A 16,079-nucleotide genomic window follows, 5' to 3' on the forward strand; every position below is an offset into this window, starting at 1 on the left:
ATGTGCCACCCTTTTTTGGCCCACTCATCTGTCACCAGATATTTGGGTTGATTTCATGAGTTAAAAGCCACTAAACTCTGAAGGGCTTTGTAACACACCTCTAGTTCCCAGATTTGCAAGCAAAAGCAATAGAACCCAACCAAAACTTTGAAACAAGACCAACCCCCAATAGCGGGTTGTTTATCTAATCAGATACTTCCCATGAGGCTTTTTTTTGGCTTAACACTAAATTTCCTGGCAGGGATTTTCCAGAAACCTGAGTCGAGTGAATAGTTAATAAGAACATCATGTTTGGCACGTGATACACAAACAGTTCCAGAAGTGGCACCTACCACAGAAAGTGGTGTGAGTGCCAGTGTGAGCCGTGCTGCCGCCGCCTGGGAGGAGGGGAAGCTGTGTCTCTTCTGTCTGCTCTCAGCCTTGGCCACTGAGGGCTCCCCCTCAGGCATGGCTGCAGAGGCAGCTTCACACCCCAGTGTGGCAAGAGAGGCCCTCCCAGGGTTCCTGCAATCGGGTTTGAGAGCTGGTTTAATTATTACTCGACCCCCAGCAAATCTGATGAGCAAATATTGAAAGGGGCCAAGGGGTGTTCATGTACAAGGCCACAGGCCGGGCTTCTAGCAGGTCCTTGATATTTGCCTTAATTGTCCATCACTTCTCAGGCCCCAAGGCCAATGGCTATTTGCCTGGATATCAGCATAGTGTGGCTTCTCAGGCCCCAGCCACAGCGGTCAGGCCACATGAACGTGCAGCATTGGGGAAGTCACTGCCTTCAGGACGGTCACGCTTGTCGCTACACCAGCTGCAGCGAGTTGAGAAGAAGCTCCCAGGGGTCAGGGACTTGGAGCTGGGAAGAACCCCCTTGGTCATGAAACCTCTTTGGCAGCCAGGCCAGGTCCTTCCCCCAGAATCTTCTGGAGCACTCGGTGATGAAGTTCATTTCCATGAGTCAGGCTGGGAGTCTTCCAGCCCTTCCCTGGGGACTCCGAGCGGCGCTTTCTGGGGAGGAAGTGCTGTGCTCCTGATTGGTTTGGGTCTTGGTTGTTTGGCGCCAGCCCCAGCCCTCCTGGCTGGTTCCCCTCAGACCACCCTGAGCACGTCCCCTCTACCTCCTGCATTCCCACAGCACAGTCTCTGTTCTGCTTCCAGCGGGGAGCAGCGGGGAGGGGCTGACTTGCTCTAGCTGCTCCTCCTCTTCAGTTCTTGGGTCCTGCTCTGAGTTGCTTTAACCTTTTGTCCCCCTTACCTCCCCTCTGGGTGGAAGCTGAGCGCTGCTTCCCAGACACTGTCGTGAACAATAGTGATGCCAGTAGGGTGCTTGCCTTGCCCACAGCCAACATGGGTTCCATCCCCAGCACTCTATAGGGTCTCCCAAGCCTGCCAGGAGTGATCCCTGAGCACAGAACCAAGAGTAATCCCTGAGCACGATTGGGTGTGCCATAATCCATACCCCCCAAATAATTTCTCTTGTCTTTTTGCTTGATGAATTTGGCATTCCTTGTCCTGGTCTCCTCCAGAGACCCACATTCATGGTATCATTGCCCGTCATCTGTCTGGTGGACACAGCCAGGTCAGCACTGGCATTTCTAGAGGGGAACCAAGTAGCAGAGTGAATCACCAGGGAAACAAAGGAAACGGAGGGTCTGCGTATCTGCAGAGACCACAGCCTCGTGAGGAGCAGTTGGTGATCCAGCGCTTGTGGGTGTCTGTCTGTGTTAGGGCTGAGGCGGGAAGCAGGAGCCCCACCCCAGGCTGCTTCCAGCTCAGACCCTGTGGGATTTATCAGCCCAATTGGAAGAGCAGCTTAGATCAGTGTTTTCCTAGGCATACATTTCATAGTGTTCCCCTTTCGGGGGGGGGGGGGGCTGCATTTTAGGGGCTTCCTGGAGGAAATGGAGATGGGGTGGGGAGCAAGTTGACCAATCTTGTCAACCCCATTTTCACCAGCACTGTGCCACTTTATCTGTCTCATGTTCTCATGTGCAGAAGTGGAGTGGCTCATCAGATTCCGCTTGATAAATAGTGTTTCTTGCTCGGAAAGTAAGTTTGCAAACCGCAGGTTCAGAGGACTGACTTCTAGTAAAAACAAACACAGAAAGAAGCCTCTTTAGCCAAGCAACTAACGATTACATTTCTGGGATGCACATAGATCAATCCAGAGACATTTGGAAGCAGCAAAAAGCAAAGAACTAAACAAATAGATGTTTCTGTGTAACTACTGTGTCATCAGGAATGGCTTGTCAGTATAAACAGAACATCCAGACTGTGACCTCTCAGAGGCACAAGGTGAGGCAGGGTTCATTCTGACCTTGAGTGCATGTGACTCCGGCAGATCCTGGTGTTCCAGATGAGCACCCGCAAGTGTGAGCACTGAGTTCAGTGAGCAATGTGCGTTGTCATCACAGATATAAGCCACCATTCATTAGATCTTTCTGTTTGCATGGTACTGAGTCTTAGATGATTCTGCAGGCCTAACAACTAATTGTCTTTTATTATCTCATATTCCATGTGGGGAAACTGAGACTGAGAGATAGAATCCTTTGCCCATGACCACATAACTGATGTAGTAATGGGGTTGGCGATCAGTCCCTTTGGCTAGAGCCTATGCCTTATGTGCTTCTGTACTGCCTTACTGTTACCCGCTTTTAAATTGTTATCTCTGTGTGTTTATTTTTCCCCTTAATGATTTTGGTCAGTAGACCTCCTAAGGATCTCTAGTCTGAGGAACTCTCTTGCCAGAGCTACAGCTTTTTATGATCAAGCTACTCAAGGATTAAGCTATAGAAAATTAAAATGTAGTGGGGCTGGAGTGACAGTACTGCGGGAAGGGCATTTGTCTTGCACATGGGTGATCTGGGTTCCTTCTTTGGCATCACACATGGTTCCCAGAGCCTGCCAGGAGTGAATGCTGCATGCAGAGAGCCACGAGTAAGCCCTGAGGACTGCCGGGCAAGACCCCTAAACAAAATCAAACAATATATTGAAATGTAGTACTCCATTCAAATGACGCTCGTGGTAGAAAGAATGAGAGAAGGAACCAAGGACGTAGCCTTGCCCACGTACATGAATACAGAGAAGGCACGTGTTGTTCCAGAGGCTGTTTCATGTCTGCATGGAATGAATGGCTCACAGTCATTCCAAAGTTTTATTGGTGTGGTACAAAGTAGAACTCGTGAAGCTATAGCAGCTGGTAACATTGTGAGGGCTGATGGGAATAACATTCTTGCATAGATTTCAAATTTCAAAATATTGTTTGTTTTGTTTTGTTTTGTTTCAGAGCAGACACTCGCTTCCCCTATTCATCCTGTATATTCTGGCGGTAGCAAAGACTGGATAAGGCAGCCGTTGTCTTCGGGGGTCTGCTCTTAGCTTTATGCCCTTCCAAACGTGCACGAGCCTATTTATTTCTGCCAATAAGTAGATTGTTTAAGTGAGTGTTTTAGGTTGTGCTGAAACTTTACTTCGGTCAATCAACTTTGTGGGCACCAGGCAGAGCCCCTAAAAAGTGAGTGTCACAAGCATTTAGTTTTTGTTTTTATAGGTGCATTTGGAAAAGCTGGAACTATTTACAAAAGTATTTCACAGCACATCCAGGTGGCTCAACTGGTTGTTTCCCTGCAACACACCCATTTTAAACAAGATTGGAGTTCGCAGAGAGTGGATCTCTTGAAGCAAGTGAGGCCCCAAGGAGAAACATGAACTGCGTTGGGTGCTTAGAAGGGAAGCATTGAGCAATAACTCTTTCAAGCCCCCAGAGCCCCATTTGCCTAGCAGAAATGTAAAAACAGGGCCCCAGTGACTTACAAAAGCTCGTTTTCTTTCCCAAGTATGAGCTCGCTTCCTGAAATGAATAGAAAGGTCTTGACCACTAGATCTTCATGGAGACGAGTCCGAGAAGTCTCACTCTTAATTCTGCAGTTGTCAAGGAAGAATTTACTGAGATGGGTCTCCTGACAGGGAATGTGTTCGCTAAGGGAGATGGGGATGTAACTAAATAATAAATATCTCTTCGTTCTGAGATACCAGATACGAAAGATCTTACACAGGTTAGAGGCAGAAGAGATGCTTTGCACACTTTGAGCCTGGATGGCAGGATTGGCCTCATGGTGACAGGCAGCTTGTCTGAGGCTTCCAAAACATCTGTCTCCAAGGGGGCGGTGAGAATTCCTACAGGGGAGTCTTTCCATTCATCGTCCTTGAGAAATGAGAATGAGTGGGAGGAAGTGAAACAGATCAAGAGGAAATGACTCCACTCTCCACTTGGGATTATAATACAGATGAATTCCATATTTTGGTGGGGGAATGTTTTCTTTTTGAAAAGACAAGAAAGGAAAGCTGAGATTCCAACCCAGTTACTGAAAAGCAGAGCAAAGTGCAGTTCACTGCCTGCTCAAAGTTGTTGTTTTTCTGTTCTCAGTGGGGGAGGGGCGAATATGTGTTTGTCTTTAGGTATTTGTGTGTGTTTGTGTGGACACAGGTGTGCTCACATGCCATTAGAAAAAGGACCCAAGCCTTTTTGTCGCTGGCCTGACTCCCTTCACAGCCCCGCCTCCCTGGACAGTCAGCTCTCTCTCTTACTGCTCTGGGCAGCGGAGCTGTGCCCCACCCAGGTCAGTGACTTAAGAATTCTTGGCAAATAATTACGTCTGCCACGTATTGACACAAATCACAACCAAGATTCTCCTGGCTTCATTGTCAACTGTATCAGCCAGCTTTGGGTTAGAGCTTTGAAAAGCCCACCCTTCCCCACTACTAAGACAGGAATAGGGATGCTGATTTGTTTTTTGTCTGTGATATTCAGAAACCGACCAGCCTCCAACAATTGACCTCTAACTCAACATCCATGTTCTGGATTCTCCTCTGATTGACAGCAGGCGTGGGACCCCTGCTGTGGGTACCTGCTGTGGGTACCAGCTACAATGGCCAGAAGTGATGTGTACAGCTCTGGCCCTCAGGAAGTTTAGGGTCTGGAGGGCTGAGTTCTTGTAGTAAGGGGATTATGCCATTTTGAGAGATCCGGCAAGGAGATGGTTGGAGCTGAGAACTCTCCAGGAACAAATCACATCTCCTCCTGACTATCCTGATGCTCTCCCCAGTCTAGTCAAGACTCAGTCAACCCTTCCCATGGAAAGGTGGTTCTGCTGCCAGCAAGCTGGCCTTGGAGTGTGAAGGATGGTTCACTGGGGAAGATTCTTGGGGGTGGGGCACTTGCTGAGCAGGTACCCAGCGAGCAGACTGTGGGGGCCGTGATGGTGGGTCCATCTGGTGCGTGTATGCAGTCTAGTACGGCCTCTTAACACATTGAGGTACTGCAACTGTGTTAGTGAAACCACACTCAGGTATGAGCCATTGGTAGTACACACTGGTTCAGTATACTAATTCCACCAAGCTGTGGAAGGTGCTTAGTCATTAAAGGGGCATGAATAAAGACCCCCTGCTTGGTCTTCTCATTGGCACTGGTGCGATTCCTCAACTGCCTCAGAACCCCCCCTTGGTGCAGGAAGCTGCCTAAAGGGAAAGGTTCCCAAGGCACTCAGGGCATCCAACCTGTACTTTGTAAGATGGCAAAGGGTGGGCAGGTGGAGTGAAGAGGAAGGCGCAGAGGCAGCGTGAATAAAATTGCACTTGACTTGAGCTTTGAGTAGACAGGAAAGGTTCCCTGGTCCTGGCTCTTCGCAGTCCAGAATGGCTGTCAGCAGCCCTGTGCAGCTCTATAAAAGTGAGTGTGTTTGATCCAGAGAGATAGTATAAGGCTTAAGGCACTTGCCCGTGGCTAACCCAGTTTAGATCACCAGCACTACATATGGTCCCTAAGCATCACCAGAGGTGAACCCTAAGCACGAAGTCAGAAGTGAGTCCTGAGCATGCGGGGTAGGACCTGAAAACTGATATTATAAAGGAGTGTGTGTGTGTGTGTGTGTGTGTGTGTGTGTGTGTGTGTGTGTGTTTGGAGTCAGATTAGTACAGTATAGGGATTGGGGCTCAGACCTTGCATATACTCCAGCCCCATCCCTGGCAATACATGGTCCCTTGAGCATCACTGGGTGCAACCCTGCAGACTGGACACAGCCTGGGTGGCCAAGTGAGTCCTCCAGCCCTCACACCCAACCAAAGGCCTGGCTGGCAGAGAATCTCAAGGGGTTCCACCTCTGCACTCCCTGAGTGCCACTTGGGAGTTTCCCCCTCCAAATGAAAAAATAAGAGTGGGTATATTTGATTGCCTGCCTGCTGCCACCACAGTTTCCCCCCTGGGGAACCTGTTTCTCTAAGGGACCTCCCAGGAGAACCTGCATAGACAGGGAGGGTTGTTAGCTTGCCCCTTCCCGATGGCCGATCAAGGCCTTCACACAGGTGGGAGTATTTCTGAAGAATGTGAAAGAAGTTGGGTAAAAGCTCCATAGTTATAGATAGTAGTTTCCAGAAAAGTCCACAGGTTCCAGAGCTATGGAATTCCCACAAGGAGAATTCTAGAATTACAAGAGAATTACGGATGTCTTTACTTTCTAAGGGGGCGCTTGTCCTAATGCAAATGCAGACGTTTGTATGTAATTTCTCCTAGGGAAACACATTGGAAAGTAGAGAGGTCTTTTACACATTTTTGCGGGTGCTGGGGTGTCCCCCCACTCATCTGCTGTGGCACTGATGATGCATGGCCCAAGGGCTCAATGTTTGCTTGGGAGATGCTCTACCACCCCCAACCATCCCCCAGCAGTACTTCAAGGAAGAAGAAAACAGAAGAGTTTCCCCTAAATACATTGGTTCTGGTGTCTGCCATCTGCCGGTGAGGTGCGCACATTATGAGCCCACATGTCAGCAGGCACACGCTTTAATCCTTACCCCTTTCCTGCCCTGCAAGTTGGGACTGAAGGTTCCCCATTGTGTAGGTCTGGCGGCACCGCATGATTTTATGGGTTTCCAGTTTACCTTCCCCTTTCTCAGAGTTGACGGATCTCTGGTCACCATCAGCTGAGATCTATTTCAGTCACGGATTTATCAGGAGCCGCACTTCCCTGCATGCATTTATAAGAGGGACCCCCCCAGTTCCATCCCTAGGGACTTTGTGAGGGGTCTCTGTGCCCAGTGGCCTGGGACAGAAGGCTTTGGGGGGTTGCCTTTGTGTTTACCAGCAGCAGTCACATTTGAAACAGGAAATAGGGGCTCGGGAACCCCCTCCCTGCACTAAGGGCTTCCCTAACTCAACTCCTAGCTATGAGGGTGACTCAGGAGGGGCTAGTCCAAGGAAGCCCCACAGGGTATCTGATTCTTGTGTTCCTGCTTGCTTGCTTGCTTGCTTGCTTGCTTGCTTGCTTTCATCAGTAAGGACTTGAGAGGTGCTCCTTTCTTTCACTCCCTCTCTTCTCTCCGAATTATTTTCTCCTCCCCACCTTCGCCACCACCTTGGAGGTCCCATTTGATGATTTCTTTCAAAGTAACTGATGCCAAGGTAGCTCCAGAGAATCAGATCCACGCAGATTTTGGGTAACATGTGGGTAATGGATGATTGGGGAGGAGGCTCAGCAATGCTGTGGAAAATCTGTCACACAACTGATTTGGGATTTGCTTCATCTCCTAGGCTAAGAGATTTTCGGTTTCTTTGTTTTGAGTGCTAATATTCCTGCTGGTTTCCTTCCTGGATGCCTCAGGCTTCTGTGATTCCCTTTGGCAATGCTAGAGGTCAGCATTGGACGCTAAGAAAGTTCCCAGGCTTGCAGCAGCAGGAGTGAGGCGGGGTGTTTCTCCTTGCTTAAGAAGAATGTGAACAATAGCTGCCCAAGTAGGGGCTGCCTTGCAGAATGCCGTGCAGTCTGTTGAGATGCATAAGTCAGTCCCATCCATATCGGATAGCCTGCTTGCCACCAGGGCTGCTACTCAAACGGTGACTTTTGTAGCTGCTTTCATCTGCCGCTTCCGAGTCACTTCTGACTCTGAAGAAGCAGCCCTGAGCTGCTGCCTGAGTCAGTGCAAGGTGATGGTGCCAGACCCCTCGGTTCCCCACCCTGCCCCCACCTCAGTCAGTTCCTCTGCATTCTAAGGCCATCCTGATTCCGGAAAAGGACAGCCCTTGGGAACTGGTGACTGGTATTTCAGAACTGAAAGTAGGAACTCGCCAGGCAGCCATTCATTGTTTGGGCAAGGCCAGATCATGTGCCTTTCATCCGTTCCGCCACGTTGGCAGATAAATGCTACAGCCTGGAGATCAGCCCCTGTCCCTTTTTAAGGAAACAAACAAACAAGATGATGACCCCATTCAGTCCCTTTTCATTTATTTAACAGCGCGTGGTTCAGACATTACCCAAGAAACTGGAAGAGTTCCATGTCATAGTTTAGTTAACATGAAACATGTCTCTCAGCACACAAGAGAATGAATATCGACGGGCATGACGTGCATTGTGCATGTTACATTGCTTAGCACATTGCATGGGGTAAAAGCCAGGGGAAGAAATTGGGCGGGTAAGGGGGGATCTGTTCTGCTTGGAAAAGGAAATTATGTATGCATATATGTGTGTACTCATGTGCACTTTTAAAAACACCTTGTATTAGCCCTCCGCTCTACTGATTGGTTTTAGAGGCCATGCATTTTTTTCTGGAAAGCCCTGGGGCTTCTCTTTATTGTAATCTATAAAACTCTTGAGATTATTAAACTCTTGAATATTAAAGGCTCAACCTTGGGGTCTTCCTCCAGTGCAGATCAGAGAAGGGAAAGATTTGTGAGTGTTGGAATGAAGCTTATAGAGCTCTATCTGACTAACTTCAAAGGGAGGCATATGGAAATGCTAATCACTTTTTTTTTTTAAGTAAAGTTTGGCTTGTGTTAATGCCGAGTGGAAAGGACAAGAAAGGCAAGGGAGGTGGCGTGATTTTAGCTCTCCAGATCCCCACACTGGATGACAGAGGGATGAATGCAAACTCAGTTTCTCTGGGGCTTGCTAGAGTCAAAGGTGAAAAGGAAAGGCAGTCACTGAAAAATAACTTGCTGAGCCCAGGCAGTGAATTATAATAGCAATTACAAGGCCAAGGGTGTGGCTCAAGGGGTGGAATTTATGCCTTGGGCATGTGAGGGCCTGGGTTTGATCCCCAGGACCCCAAGGTCCCAGAGCACTGTCAGGGTTGGCCACCGTACCAGCAGTGGTGACAGCAAATAATAGTCATAATAGCAATATGCTTTCTTGAGTGCATACTTGGGTGAGGCCCTGTTCTGGGCACTGACTACAGAGTTTTTTCCTTGACTTCCCAGAGTGACTCAGTGAAGTGTCAAGTTCAGCACTCCTGATCTCATAGGTGAGGAAGTAGCTCTGGGTGCTAATAGCTTGCCAGGATCATCTCACTGCTCTTGAGTGGCTGCATTTGGAGGAATTTGAAGGTCGTAGGCTTTTGGCTCCTACTCTTTCCAGTGTCTGCTGGGCGGTGGGCGCCCGGCTGGAAGAGTCTGTGGTGTGGGGTCGCAGACCTCAGGTAGTCTGAGGTGCTCAGAAAGTGAAGGGACTAGGTGGAGAGGTCATCCATGTATTAGCCAGTGCCCCACCTCTCCACACAGGCTCCACTAAGGACGGGAAGCCGCAAGGTTCAGTCCCTTTACCTGCTGGGTGACTAAGAGAATGGAATGTGAGGGGCCAGAGAGACAGGAGAGCTGGAAGGCGCTTGCCTCACAGAGAGCTCACCTGGGTTTGAGCCCCAGCACCACATCCCCTAAGCATTGCCCAGGAGTGACCCCTGAGCACAGAGCCAAGAGTAAACCCTGAGCACCAGTGGATCTGGCCCCAAAACAAAAAAAACAAAAAATGTGAGGGCAGTTTCTCTTGCTGAATTTGGAAACAGTTCCAGCCTCTGCATGAGGGGCCAATGGGAATCTATCTCTTTTCCAAGAGATCAGCCTCCAGGCTAGCTTTATCTGTCAATAGATAGTGATGTAGATCCAATACTGCCAGATACACTCCACTCTCACCCAGAAAAGCCAGTTTGGATTATTTTGGAGGGGCTTTTCAGGTGGTACTCAGGGGCCCAGAAACCCCCTACTTACTGATGCCTCTTCTCAGCTGACTAGACCAATGCAGGGTTCTGTGCAAGATCTTGGGAATCCAGTGCAGCTGAGGCCTTGCATACTGGGTGACTGCCTGCATCATCAGAGTCATTCTTAGGGGTCTCTATGGCTACACCAAAGTTATGCTCAGGGGATCATGTGGTGGCAGAAATTAAACCCAAGTCAGGTGTATGCTAGACATATTCCACAACCACTACTCTCTCCTGTCTTGACCATCTGAGGTGTTTTTATTTTGGCGGGGAGGTGATGGTTTAGTTTTGGGATCACACCCAGTGGTGCTCAGGGCATACTCCTAACTCTGCATTCAGGGATCACTCCCAGCAGACTCAGGGAACCATATGGATGCCATGGATTGAACCTGGCTCGGATGTGTGCAAGGCAAAGACCCGACCCGCTGTATTGCCAACTCCCCACCCATCGGAATTTTTACATTGCTTGCAATGCAACATTCAAAAACTGTTTGCTACTCGCTTGATCAAACATGGTGTGGGTTAGCTGTTACGTGTGAGGCTCCAGTGTGAGACCTCTGGCTTAGCTGGATCCAAAACATCCTTGGACTTCCTGGAGAAGCAGCACTCAGATCTCACTCGTACCCAGTGCACCAGCAATTCAAACTCTGTCAGGTCCCCTTCAAAGTGCACCCTGATTTTGGCCTGGGTGAGGGGACAAGAGCTTGGGTTCTGGAAGACAAAAGTCACCTACCAGGATGGCTGGGAAACGACACGTGATGAATTAGTGCCATTTGCTGCTGTGGGTCAAGGAAGGGGGAACAGCCCCACATGTTTGACCGGTTCGCCTTCCCTCTTGGACACCGAATGAGCCAGGAGTGTTTGTTTATCATCGCTTCTGAGGTGCCCTCCCTCCAGAAGTCAGAGTTGGTGACGCAATGGCATTTCACATCCTAGCTGTGCTGCACAGCCATTCGTGCAGAAGCTTGGGGTCATCTTTCAGCTGGGAACTCAGGGTTCTGTCATGCTGCTTTCAACGTGGCAAAGGCTAAGAGAAGGGCTGACTGTACATGCTCCCTTCTTTCCTGAGTGAAAATCAAGAAACCTGCCCGCATCTGTGGGTGTTCTGATGCCCAGCAGGGGCTGAAAGGAAAGGGTGGTGTGGAAGAAATTGCTCTGAGCAGCAATCAGCTTATTCCCATCCACAGAGAGCCCTGCTGGAGACCCAGCCCTCCCCCGTGCTGGGTGCCCTGCAGTTGTGTGCCAGGAAACAATATGGGCTTTCTAATGGGGCCAGAGGGAAAAGAGGGCAGGGAGAGTCAGGGGGCTGGAGGAGGAGACAGCTAAAAATAGATCTTTGTCCTCATAAATAAACGTGTGTGTGGGGGGGGGGGAGTGCAAAACGCATCTCCGGGTTGTGATTTCCCAAACCAGTCCACAGAGGGGCATCTGGACTGTGGAACCAGCTCTGTGGAATGTCAGCCCGAGGGCATTGCCCTAACAGCCTGGCCCTGCCCTGAGGCCTCTCGTTGGGGGCAGGGTAGGAGAGTCCTGTTGGGGCCTGTGGGGTGGGGGTGGAGGTGGGGTAGAAGGAAAAGGTGGTCTTGGGTGGGTTTCTGATGCTGGATTGGCCCTGTGAAGGTAGCCTCAGACTCTGATGAAGGTGCCTGGCCTGAGGGTATGCAGAGCTGGGGGCCAGGGAACACGCTACCTCTGGCAGAGTTTTCACATCCAGGAGAGGGGCTACGGTGGTGGCAAGGGAGTTATCCTATCCATTTGGGTTTTCTTTTAGACCTCCTATGTGCTGTTGTGGTAGGGAGCCCGGGGGCCCCTCTCCAACACCTTTCGGCTGTTGTTCCGAATGGGGGCGTCCCACTGGCACACATTCATTTTGGCTTTTCAGGAAATGTGAAGCAGAAGGATTTCATGAGAACATTTCTCCCTCCCTGAGATTCCCAGCCCACCAGGCCTGTGGTTCACTGTGAGGGCCGGAGGGTGGTGTGGAACACCTGCTGGACTGTGGGACACCCAGGTCATCCCAACGTAGCTGCGGGGAGCCAAAGGCTGCACCCAGTGATGCTCGGGGGACCATGTGGTGTCAGGGATGGATCCCGGACTAGCTCCCAGCCCACCCCTCACCCAACACTGTTTCTAACATCTTTTATTTGTCCCAAGCTCAGGAGAAGACGAGTGCTTTTACAGCTATATATATGGAGATGGCGCAGGTGCTTTAATGTAACAAGATTCTAAGTGTTGGGGACTATACTTTTCTGGGAAGATTCTGATTATTATTGATGTAATGACACACTCACATTCACACATAAATGGTGGCTTGTGTGGACCCCATCACTGTTTTGAGATTCTCCCAGGAAAAACGAGCAAACTGCGCTTCTCTCTGGGAAAGAACTTTCTCTGGGGTGGAGTCGGGTGGACACTCTAGAGTGGGGGTATCTGACCAGCTACCTGGATCCAGATCCCAGAGGCCCCCACTGTTTGCAAGGCTGTTGCCAAGCTCCATTTGAATAAATGGGCCCCCCCCATTCCCGGTGCAGAGGCAGGGTCCCCCCCTCTTCTGCCTGACCCCCTCGGGTCCCTGGGGCTGCTTGCGGGCCTTGGTGTGGGCAAAAACAGGTGCCTGTGCTAGCTGGTTTTTGGGGTAAAGGGGGCAGGTCTCAGCACCACATCCAGCTGTGCTCAGGGCTTACTCTGGGCTCTGTGCTCAGGGATCACTCTCTGCAGGGCTTCAGGGAACCCATAGTTGGGTAACTGTATGCAGTGCTGGGGTCAAACTAGGGTTGACCGTGTGTAAGGCAAGCCGCTCAGCCCCTGTACACTCTCTCCTGCTCTTCAGTTGATACCGAGTGGGAAAGCTTCTGAACAGGCTTGATCCTGGTGGTAAGGATGGAGGAAGAGCACAGAGAGTACACCTTGGGGGCGAAGACAGGCCTTCGGAGGTGAGAGTTCTCCCTCCCCCTGGTCCTGGAGGACAGGCCAGAGGTGCCTGGGCGGGGCGGAATGAGAATCATAGCCTTTATGTGGGGGTGCAGGAGATAGCTCTGGAAGTTGATCTCAGGGTTTGCGTGTGCAAATTTGATTCCCCCCCACCCCAGCAGGTTCCCAGGCACTTGGCAGGTGGTCGCCCTGGGGACCCTCTAGTACCTCCACACCTGGCATTGCCAGGAGTGACACCAGCCCACCTCCAGCTTCACCCAGCATAGATTTGTATGTCTAACATAAATGGTGGCTTGTGTGGACCCCATCACTGTTTTGAGATTCTCCCAGGAAAAACGAGCAAACTGCGCTTCTCTCTGGGAAGGAACTTTTTCTGGGGTGGAGTCGGGTGAACACTCTAGAGTGGGGGCATCTGACCAGCTACCTGGATCCGGACCCCAGAGGTCCCCACTGCTTGCAAGGCTGTTGCCAAGCTCCATTTGAATAAATGGGCCCCCCATTCCCGGTGCAGAGGCAGGGTTCCCCCCACTTCTGCCTGACCCCCTTGGGTCCCTGGGGCTGCTTGCAGGCCTTGGTGTGGGCTCAGTTGCTGAGAAAGCCCAGTTCAGGCGCAGAAGCACCTGATCCTTCTGTTGCTGGTCAGTGGATTCTCTCCAACACCCTTAGAGGGAGTTGAAGAGAATCCAACTCACAACTCCTCCTCCGGGGAGGAGCTGTGAATCGGGGGAGTCAGTTCTCAGAGCTGAGGGCCCCAGTTGTGGTTCTGAGTGGACCACAGAGAAGTCAATGTCAAAGTCTAGAACCATCGTCCTGGGGACCGCCCATCCCCCCTCAGGAGGGCGCTGCATGTGGGTGCTGGTAGGAGGTCCTCAGCAAACTGAGCAGAAGGGGGACAAGGAGCCACCCTCAGCTCCCACACACTGGTGCCAGGACCCCTAGAGCTATGCAGACGGGGGTGGGGGGTGGGGGGAGGGAGCTCCTCAGCTGGGCTTGCTCTCTCTGTGGTGGGGCAGGGACACAGCATCTTTGCTCCTTGTGGTGGCCACTGTCGCAGTCCTCCTGTCTTTTTTGGGGAAGGCCAAGGGACATGAGCTAGGTAGAAGCGGTGTGAATGAAGGGAATGTCATTGCTGCCAACAGACTTGAGTTTCTGAGGTTTGATCTTTAACCGCGTACCCCTGCACCAAATTCCACTCCACCCCCAAAATAGGTATAGGCTGGAGCGCTGGGCTCGCGTACTCAGATGCAGAGAGTGGTTAATAAAATGCAGTTTCATGGGCTGGAGTGATAGCACAGTGGGTAGGGCGTTTGCCTTGCACACGGCTGGCCCGGGTTCAATTCCCAGCATCCCATATGGTCCCCGAGCACCGCCAAGAGTTATTTCTGAGTGCAAAGCCAGGAGTAACCCCTGTGCGTTGCCAGGTGTGACCCAAAAGAGCAAAAATAAATAAAAATAAAACGCAGCTTCAGATCTTCCCTTGCGTGTCCTTGGCCCACGCACCCCGGTTACCTGACGGTGGTAGAGCCCTTAGCTGCTTTGATTCTGCTTCGGAGACCACAGCCAGTGATGCTCAGGGCTCACTCCTGGCTCATCGCTTGAGGCTCACTCCTGCCTGGCAGGGCTCAAGGGCCCATATGTGGTGCCAGGCACTTACAGGGTAAGATTCCCTCCCCGCTGTACTGTCTCTTCCTATCACCCCACCCCTTAGCTTCTAAAAGTGTGATTGTGGCCCCATGGGGGGGGCAGTATAACCAAATGTGGGTATCATGAAACATTTGTTTTAAAAAGCGTCTATGGCTTATGGTCAGTGGACATTTGGTTGGTGTCTCTGTTCTCTATACCCAGGGTCCTGTAAAAGTTTCTCATCTGGCTGGGAAAAGTTGAAGCCGCCACTGATCTAGCTAGGGCCCCATTTTCTGTGGCCAGCTAAGAAATGAAATACCCCAAGGAATGGTCCCAAGGCAACGAGAAAACGGCTTTTCTTCCTTGGGCTCCTAAGCGATTGTTGGACCTGCATTCTGCATTTCCGCAAACGTGTTGAACAGGGAATGAAATGGCACAAAGGGGTTTATGTGCTTGTCCAGGATTCACATAGTGAGCTGTGAGGCGTGCTGCCGATTGAAGAACTCAGCCCAGCCTGTATTTCTTCTGTGACACCCAAGGCCTCCTCCAGCTCTGCCCGGCCTGCTATGGGTTGACCAGAGCTGGGGCAGGGGAGGCCTGTCTGGGGCCTCTGACCGTGGGCCCAGAGAGCAGTGCTCAGCCGGGGGTCCCACACCACTGTGGCTGCTTCCATAGCAGCGGAAGTGGGGAAGATACATCCTAGGTCTCAGTGTTGCCTTTAGCTTCCTGTTTTGCTCTGAATCCCGAGGTTGGTCAGGAATAGAAAAAGCAGGAGCCTAATGGCCAGAGTAAATCAGAAGGAGGGTGAGAGGGTGGCTGAGCTCTGGGAACCACTGAGTCACAGACATTGATGCTCTGAGGCGCCTGATGTTAACTTCTCTTCTAAGGCTTTCATTTGTGTAGGAGCCGAGCAAAAACACAGGGCACAAACACACAGCTGGGCTCTTGACTCCTGGCACAGTGCTCCCCGTTCTGCCTTAGGCCATGTCCCAGGCCAGGCACACAGCTGGGATTAGGCATGGAAGCTGCCCCAGCCCTTCTTTAGCCGTTGGCACTGAGAACTCCTACTCTTTCTCTGGGAGGTACTCCAGCCTGTTATGACGGGCTCTGCTCCCCAGAGAACCCCAGTTTGAACACTGGGGGGGCCTGAGGTCCACGCCCGCCATACCCTCCACAGGCAGCAGCAGCGGATGCTGGTTTTGGCCGTGGCCTCCACCCTCTCACTCCTAGGATAACATCTCTCCTAGGGGAGCAGAGGGGGGCTGCTCCCCAAATATGAAGAAGGTGGGGCGAGCAGCCCTGCAGAGGGGAGGCTTCAGCAGACCCTTTCTCCTGTCCTCCCCAAAGCTCCCTCACCTCACCCCCACCCACATAACTCCCTTTCTTCTGGTCGTTGCTTCAAATCTGGCTGTAGCACAGGGCATGGTAACCCCAAGTTTAAACTGTCTGAATCCAACAGACTGGCTTTGGGGAATGAAATCCAGCCTTGGGTGTTGATCTATGCCTGGCAGAGTTCT

The sequence above is a fragment of the Sorex fumeus genome, unplaced genomic scaffold (assembly GCF_029834395.1).
Source record: "Sorex fumeus unplaced genomic scaffold, SorFum_2.1 ptg000018l, whole genome shotgun sequence".
NCBI classification, from domain to species: domain Eukaryota; kingdom Metazoa; phylum Chordata; class Mammalia; order Eulipotyphla; family Soricidae; genus Sorex; species Sorex fumeus.